The sequence below is a fragment of the Leptinotarsa decemlineata genome, unplaced genomic scaffold (genome assembly GCF_025532065.1).
Source record: "Leptinotarsa decemlineata unplaced genomic scaffold, Ldec_3_MD MMD2_tig00003736_RagTag_RagTag, whole genome shotgun sequence".
NCBI classification, from domain to species: domain Eukaryota; kingdom Metazoa; phylum Arthropoda; class Insecta; order Coleoptera; family Chrysomelidae; genus Leptinotarsa; species Leptinotarsa decemlineata.
The window spans coordinates 1,016,430-1,025,619 of record NW_027412593.1 but is presented as its reverse complement, the minus strand read 5'-3'; the positions used below and the strand labels follow the sequence as shown (position 1 = coordinate 1,025,619).

General features: G+C 34.0%; 2 non-coding genes across 2 annotated transcripts; both read left to right on the top strand.

The window, feature by feature from the left end:
• The first annotated feature begins 4,906 nt into the window (after positions 1-4,906).
• LOC141483631 (U5 spliceosomal RNA) lies at positions 4,907-5,021 on the top strand. Its single transcript, XR_012466199.1, has one exon. It is a non-coding gene; the product is annotated as a U5 spliceosomal RNA (small nuclear RNA).
• Positions 5,022-9,027: 4,006 nt separating this feature from the next.
• On the top strand, positions 9,028-9,190 carry LOC111511103 (U1 spliceosomal RNA). Its single transcript, XR_002722862.2, has one exon. It is a non-coding gene; the product is annotated as a U1 spliceosomal RNA (small nuclear RNA).

Sequence of the window (9,190 nt, the reverse complement as noted above, 5' to 3'; positions counted from 1 at the left end):
TTACTCTACTCGTTTGGAGTAGTGAAGTGAACTCGGGAGGAGCTGTATCAACTCGACGTAAGGACCCGAAAAATGATGCATCTCTCTAGGAGTTTGCATCCCAAATCGTCCGTTCCACGGTTGTACTTCCCCCGACAACAGGGAGGTCGTGGACTTTTGAGTTTGGAGTGTCTACATGACAGAATGGTACTGGATACAGCCTGTAAAGTCGTCAGGAGTTCGGATCCCCTTCTCTGCATGGTCCGTGACCATGAGAGAGCAGGAATTGGAGCATTTCTCCTTAGGGCAGCTGCTCGAGCAGCTGATGAACTCGGTATAGTTTTCGACTCTGAACGAGGTGACTACAACTCTGTCACCGAGTTGGAACCCGTTCAGCAAAAAGCTCAGATAAAAGCCGCAGAGATCACCTTACTTCTGCAGAGACACAGGGATAAGCCAATGCATGGGGTCTTCTTCAATAATATTGAAGACCTTGGCTTATCAAAACGCCTGACGTTCGCTTTTCTCATGTCGAGTGGGCTGAAGTCGGAAACTGAGGGGTTCATCATGGCTTGCCAGGATGGTGTCTTCAACACCTTAGTCTACCGCAGTCGCGTAATGGGTATAGAGGTTCCTGACACAACGTGCAGGGCCTGCCGCGAGGCGCCCGAGACCCTAATGCACTTGCTATCAGCATGTCCAGCATATGCGGTCTCGGTCTATATCCATCGACATAACGCGGCCCTAAGAGTGCTATATTACCATCTACGGCACTCTTACGGTATTGACGAGACACCGGTGTTGCCCTACGCTCCGGGGGATTATGAATCCGTTGTGGGGAACGAGAAGTGCCGAATTTATTGGAACTATTCGTTCCCTACCCTCAGCCTCATACAAGCTAATAAGCCTGATGTAGTCCTTCTCGACCACCAGACCAAAACGATATTTGTCGTGGAATTTTCAGCTCCTGGCGAGACGAATATCGTCAGAAAAGAAGAGGAAAAACGGATCGAGATCGAGATTTTCTCTTCGAACTCTTCAGACTCTATCCAGATCACTCTGTCAAGATGGTTGTTATGGTTATTGGAGTCCTTGGTGGAATGATGTCCTCTCTACTCTCGAATCTTAAACTCATACCGACTTGCCGCACTAAGGCAGAAATCTTAGCCGCACAGATTCAGAAGGCTGTCATTTTTGGCTTACTGCTCACTTGCTCAGGGCACATTATTCTCGGACCCAATGATCACTTATCCTACGGTGTGGGGAGTGGTCATTGGTTGATAATGCTGGCGCGCCCTCCCGAATATATCGGGGCTTCGGGGGATAGGACCTGACCAGCGCACACTACGGTGAAAAAAAAGTAATAATAATATTTATTCACGTAGGAAAGAAGAATACAGAACAATGTATTGACTAAATGAGTAGGTACTCGATGAGTGTTTTTCATACTTATTTCGAGAAAACACAATGCAATAAAACTTATAAATAATATCTAAACATGCTGACTGGCAATTGCGAAAATATAAAAAAAATCCATGGTTGATGCGTGAGAGTAGTATAAGATTGTTTGTATGACATTTAAATGACACAAATTATATGAGCGGTGTGTAAGAAATCATAATAAATAAGGTAAAATGGACAATCCTGATGTACTAATATATAATATGAGGTTCTATTGTGAAGTAATAACAATTTTGTTCCTTCACACATTTTTCACATTGATAAAAACTTCATTTCAACTAATTTTTTGTCAACAAAATCAGAAATCATTTGTCTTGGCTGTCTGCATACAAATTACCTCAAATGGCATTTGAAGTGGTGAAATATATTAATGTTTTTTATTGTATTGAGAAGAGTATTGAATAATTTTGAAGCCAAGTAAGTATATGTATGCTGCAAAAGTGATTTTTGTGTTAATGGAATTACATGATGATTTTTTTTTCGGGTACTGTAATTGTGTGACTTTTCTTCTTGTGGTACGTTAAAATTACATTGAAATAAAAGAGTTGACAAATGTCAAAAACACCGGCTTCACAAAGCAAATTGTCTGTAGGAAAGCGTGAACTTTTCGAATGCATCAGTTTTAGAAATTTGTAGTACTTACGCCATCCCATAGGGTAAATGAATTTGTACTAGTGCGAGGTAAAGAATTTTCGGATGGTGGGTGGGGAATATTTCTCTTAAGGTTTAGAATCTGTGTAGAATACTTCGCAGCTTTTTGCAAATGAAGTTTTTTGTTATTATATCATATTAGCTGTCCTCTCTGTATTTCAGTTCTCTAATTAGGGTCAAACTTGCAGTGAGCCATCAACAAATTATGAACGGACTATACTATAGGTATTGTTGTTGATTTTTACCTGAGTTCTTCTTCTTCTTGATTGACCTCTTCTCCCCGTAAAGGTTTGAAATGTTAAATCTAAGGTTCTGAGGAAAATGTTTTTGATACCAAAATTCACGGGAATTGAAATGGAAAATGATATGATAGTAAGTAACATTTCAGCATCTTATTCATTTGTGAAAATAGTAATAAAATCAATCAGTTAAACTTTATTTCAGAAATAATATTTCATTCAAGACTTGAAGATAATAAATTCAGAATTGTCTGTAAATTTACGAATGGAAAAATGCAACCAACAATTAATCAATAAAATATTTTTCAGTTTCGAGTTTCAGACGAAAGATGTCATTCTTCGAAAAAATATATATTTTCCCTCTTCATGTTTAGTAGAAAGCGTTAAACAGCGCAGAAAGACCGAGAATAATCATACTTACCTGGCGTAGGGACTACCGTGATCAACAAGGCGGTTTCCCCAGGACGAGGCCCTTCCATTGCACCAGGGTCGGGCTGACACGCGCTGTCCCGGTGTTCAGTAATTCAAACATAAATATTCGGAAAGGTACATCGTGTGTAACACTATGAAATAAAAGTAGAGATGCCTTAGATTGGAAAAATCACTGAAAATTCATAAAGTAAATTTATATTCAGGTGAAAATAACAAAATTTTGCAATGCATTTTTGACTTATTTGTATCAGGGTGCCAATCTTTGTATAAGAGTTGAGTCGAGGTCAAATATTATTCAATAACTCTGAAATATTTTCTTCGTTCAAAACAGTGACTTTTATTATCATCCGTTTCATCCCGGTATTCAGCAATTCAAACATAAACATATGATATTACCTATATAGTAGAAGTAGAATTTGCTCAGATTGAGAATGGTTTTCTTAAAACATGTTTTCAATGTTCAAAATAATATGGTAATGTATGCTAATGGTGATATCATATAATGTGGTAAGTGGAAAGCTATTCAGTAGAATACAGTAACAATCCTCATCAATTTGAATACTTCAAGCGGTTAATGCACATTATAATTAACTTCACACCATACAATTTAAAATCTCTAGAGATATCGTTAAATTAAAACTCTTGCGCGCCAAAATAATTAAAGTTGCTACACTGATGTTACAACTTATGCCTGATGAAGAGAGTTCACAGTTGCATTGGTTTTGATCTACACAGTGAATCGCTTTCATTTGAATGGTTATCGTCACATGGTCGGTAGATAACAATAATAATAACGGTAGATAATAATTATACGTATCATCCACATAACATACCATAATAAATACAACAAATAGACATCCATGAGTATAGATAAAAAGGCTGAGTATCAGCCAAGTCTGTTTTTCACCCCAAACTGTTATGAAAACTCCAAAGCCCATATAAGAATCGTGTTATGTGGCTTTTCTAAAACTAATTCCGATACCTATCAGTACGAAACCTTTGATAAACCTACTTTTTCAACTGACATAATTCATTGAGGCTAGTGTATATTAAATTGTATGTATTATATGTAAAACTTATATTGGCCTAGTGCTCCTAGAGCCGGCCCTGACATAATAATCAGAATTTGTAGAATTCGAAGAAGGATACCTTTGAACGAGTGGCTTAAGAACTTTCAAATTCTTGAATACCATAACATATCCTAAACAATAAAGAGTCTTCTTGATGACAATCATAATAAATTATTTGTGAACAAAAAATATATTTTTCCGTCTTTTGACTACATTTTTTTCACGAACATTTTCATGTTGAAATAATAATTATATCAAATCTAAAAACTCATTTGAACCTTTTTCAGGAATTAAGATTTGACTCTCATGGCATCACCATTATTTGAAGATTCCATTTTGTCACATTTTTTCCTAACGTGTGACTCAGTTTATGTACGTAAAAATGGTATCCTGAATAGAAAACCATTCGTATTACGATAATGCTTTATTGAACTGTGAGGGAAATTTACCCTTATAAATACACCAAGAAAATGAAGTAGTTATAACCACGTCCATTATTAGATTTATTGTCACGTAAGGAAAAATATTGAAACATTTCATATCCAACTTTAGTAGCTAAAAAATCAACTAAAAAGCGAATGTGGGTTCTTTATCAGCTGTCATCTCCATTCGAACGACAACCCCTATTTTATTTTTCTTTCAAAATATTTGTATTTCATATTGAAAACATTTTTGCAACGTTTTTAGACCAACCAGTTTCAAAAAAGTCTCTGGTCCACAAAATTATTTCATATACATTATATTGGTTCGAAGAACTTAGGTAATCTATTTATTCGACTTTTTGTTTTGACATGAACTTCCTAAGTGATTGAAATATTCTTTCAAGTTTTTTCAAATTGATACTTCCTCCTAAATTTCTGAAGCATGTTCCACAATAGAATTCATATATCACCATTGTCATGAAAGTAATAACATATTGTAAATGTACTTCAACAAAAATCGCCCGGTACTAATTGTACAAAGGGATGTGAGAACATTATAATACATTCTAAAGAATATAGGTGGCAGCATATACATTCCAAGTGTCACTGCTTACAGAAGATTCTCTAATACCTCCAAAAAATTGTACTGAAGTCACTCTGGTTTCTCTTCAGAGCGAATAAATCTTTCGCCTTTTACTAAAGATTTCCGTGGAGAGGAACATTTTAATGAGTCTTCTACAATTTTTGGAGCCCAATCCAGTTGGGCATTTACATAAATTCCAAACATAAATTTTTCCTACGAATATTATACTTAGACCAGGGCTGAAGAATTCAAAAATTGTAAAAAGAGAAAAAAAGTAATAGTAGGATGAAACCCATTAGAAAAGAAGGCGAATATGATCAAAATTGAAGGAAAAATAAATTACGAGCGATCTGAGTTCAGGAAGTAGGAGGGAGTGAGTTTTTGAGGGTAAAAAATGGGTAATCTTGATTTCCGGCAAAATTACAAGTCCTATGGAAAAATAATCAAATAGCAAAGTTGTAGGTGATAAAAAGATCTACAACTTTTGTATCATCAATGTTTCAGATAACCTCAAAATTTATGTGAACAATTCAAATAACCAAGTTTTGGTTTTTTATTTTTCTTTTTGAAAAAAATTCGTGTGAACTCACTTTTTTATGTCCCAAATACACTGTAATTTATTTGTTTTGGAATATTTATTTTTTCACCTCATTTTGACTTAATATCAAAAAAGCACCCTAATTTTCAATCGAAAATTCTCGCGTCAAAATATCAGATTTTTTCAAAGTTGCTTCTTTGCATGATCTACACATCCATGTATAGAGTTACTTATTTTCAAATTGATTACTCCCTTCCTTTCTTTGAAAGATTCCCACATTTTTTTGTATCAAGATGGAGTAGTAGAAAGCCAAAAAATTTCTTTCCCAAAAAACAGTGTTACATATTATCAGCTTCAAATTTGGTTGGGTAACGAACTGACAGCAACAGATTGGGACTGGAAGCAACATCAACGTGGCATTATACCCAAATTTACAGAAAAGGAATTAATTCCTTTGCTTGAAACTATTTGCTGCAGCTGTGAAACTTGATGTAACAGTTTGAAATGTGGCTGTCGAAAACATGGTTTGAAATGCACAAATGTATGCTCAAATTGTCGTGCTTCTGAAAATTGCTCCAATATAGAAGAAAAAACTACGAGGAAGTAATTGATTTATATAAAATTGTGGATGAAGAACCAATGCAAACTGGAAATAATATTGGAGACAAAGTAGGTGATGGTCTTGAAGATTTCGAAGATCAACTAGAATTGAAAAGGTTTGTCGAATCTAACGATCAAGAAATGCCATCAAAGAGACAAAAACTAATGGATAAGTGAGATCAGATAAGGTATTTATAAATAACAAGATTACATTTTCAAAAATATAATTATTAACCTCAACAGAATGAAGTATCTAAATTCAATAGTACGATTTACATGTATATTTATATTTTGTGAGATTTTCTATGGCATGAATATAATTAGAATTTAATAAATGAACTTATTAACCGAATAAAATTGCAGCAATCACCATTTTTTTGATGAAATTGTACATAATTATAAAAAAAATAAATTTGGGGTTTTTTCGATTTTTTGCATTTTCTGAGAACATTCAATATAGTAGTGTATTTTTCACACCATCAGAAAGTAGAGATTTCGGTGAACAAAAAGCACACCGACTTTTTAAACAAAACTGATTATTTGACGCGAGAATTTTCGATTAGAGTGCTTTTTTCATATTAAGTCAAAATAAGGTGAAAAAATTAATATTTCAAATCAAATAAATCACAGTGTATTCAGGTCATGGAAAGGTAGGTTTCTACCAAATTCGTAAAAAAATTTTTTTGTGAAGTAGACAAAAATAAAAAACCAAAAACTTGGTTATTTGAATTCTTTACAAAAATTTTGAGGTTATGTGGGAAAATTGTAGGTAAAAAAGTTGTGGATCTTTTTATTACCTACATCTTTGCCTTCAGCTTTTTTCCATAGGACTTGTAATTTTGCCGGAAAACGACATAAACCATTTTTTACCCTTAAAAACTCACCCCCTCCCACTTCCCGAACTCAGATTGCCTGTAATTTAGTTTTAATTTCATTTTTATCATATTTCCCTCCTTTTCTTATGAGTTTCATACTAATGTTATTTTTTTTCGTTTCAGAAATTAACGACTCTAAATGTGAAATGAATCGATACACTAATCATTTCAGTTTACAATAATTTGTTTTCTTTTCGAATTAACGTTTAAACATTTTCTGATTTCACACTCATTGCTATTCTTCTCATTTTTTGTTATTGTTTTTCAACCATCTAATCCGAATATTTCAGTCCTGGAATTTTTCGTATTTTCAACATTTCAGCCATTTGTTTCACCAGTTTCTCAGACAATGAAAGTCCGAACTTCAAACATTCACGAAGAAACAATGTCATTCACATTCTAACAAACATTGATAATGTACATCGATTGCATTTTGAAATAATATATATATCCCTATAGTACAATTTGGGCAATTAAAAATCATAGAAGTTAAAGTGACGCTGCCAGTCTAAAGAAGTAGGGTGTTTTAATAATTATTTTAAAGGCATATATTGAAGGTGGGTTTCAGTTATTATTCTGAGAATTTTTGTTATGTAGAAGTTCTAAGACAGCAGTGGTACTGAATTAAAAAAAGAGTTCAAACAGACCAAGAGAATTATTTTGGAGAAAATCTATTTTACTGACTGGGCCCATTTTTGCGGATTGGGCATTGAATATTGAATTTTCTGAAAATACAAATTCTGACTAGAAAATGATAATAAAAATTATACGAAGAAATAAACTCAGTCCATCACTTTACTTCTTCCCTTGACAATACCTCATACTCGGTTATTTACTAAGTTGAACACTTTCGAATTTCACTGGGAAATGTTGAAACCAAAATTCACGCGAATTGAAATGAAAAAACGACATTATTGTATAAGTAACATTTTAATTTGAATTGAAGGGGTTATATTTTTAGGAGTGATTAATTTTTTGGGAAAAAAGTTTTTGGCTTTCTACTACTCCATCTGATACAAAAAAAAGGGATGAGAGAATCTTCCAAAGAAAGGAAGGAAGTAATCAATTTGAAACTCTATATATGAATGTGTAGATCATGCAAAGAAGTAACTTTCAGACACAAACTGAAAGAAAGTCCTCCTGAAACAGCTATTTTCATATAAACATTGAATTACACGAAAGAAAATAATTGTTTCGAAACAAATACTTCTATATGAACACTGAATTATACAGAAGATACTTTTCTCTACTCAGTTTGTATTTCAAACATTTGTTGTGGAATAAGAATCAGATATCATTCACATGAGTTCTACTTTGAATGAATGGTAATAAATTGTACTCACATGGAACACTGTCACCCTCACTGGTGTACACCGATGTTTCGATGACATAAGCAAATCAAGCTTATTCCGTGACATTCAAAATCGTAATTCATGAATGAAGTGTGTGTATTTTCTATAATGTTATCCAATTTGGTACTGAAGAGTCTTAGGGCGAGTGTCTTAAGGCGAAACATCGGTGTATACCAGTGTTCCATGTGAGTACAATTTATTACCATTCATTCAAAGTAGAACTCATGTGAATGATATCTGATTCTTCTTATTCCACAACAAATGTTTGAAATACAAACTGAGTAGAGAAAAGTATCTTCTGTATAATTCAGTGTTCATATAGAAGTATTTGTTTCGAAACAATTATTTTCTTTCGTGTAATTCAATGTTTATATGAAAATAGCTGTTTCAGGAGGACTTTCTTTCAGTTTGTGTCTGAAAGTTACTTCTTTGCATGATCTACCCATTCATGTATAGAGTTTCAAATTGATTACTTCCTTCCTTTCTTTGGAAGATTCTCTCATCCCTTTTTTTGTATCAGATGGAGTAGTAGAAAGTCAAAAACTTTTTTCCCATAACATTTTAACATCTTATATTCATTTGTAAAAATTGTAATAACATCAATCAGGTTAGCTTCATTTCAGAAATAATATTTCATTCAAGACTTGAAGTGAAGACAATAATTTCAGAATTGTCCGTAAATTTATAAATGGAAAAATGCAACAATCAAAATATTTTTCAGTTTCGAGTTTCACACGAAAGATGTCGTTCTTCGAACGTATATATATATTCCCTCTTCATGTCTAATAGAATGCTTTAAATAGTCCAGAAAGACCGAGAATAATCATACTTACCTGGCGTAGGGACTACCGTGATCAACAAGGCGGTTTCCCCAGGACGAGGCCCTTCCATTGCACCAGGGTCGGGCTGACCCCTGCGATTATCCCTAATGCGGATAACTCGGGCGCACAATTTTTGGTAGTCGGGACTGCGTACGCGCTCTCCCGGT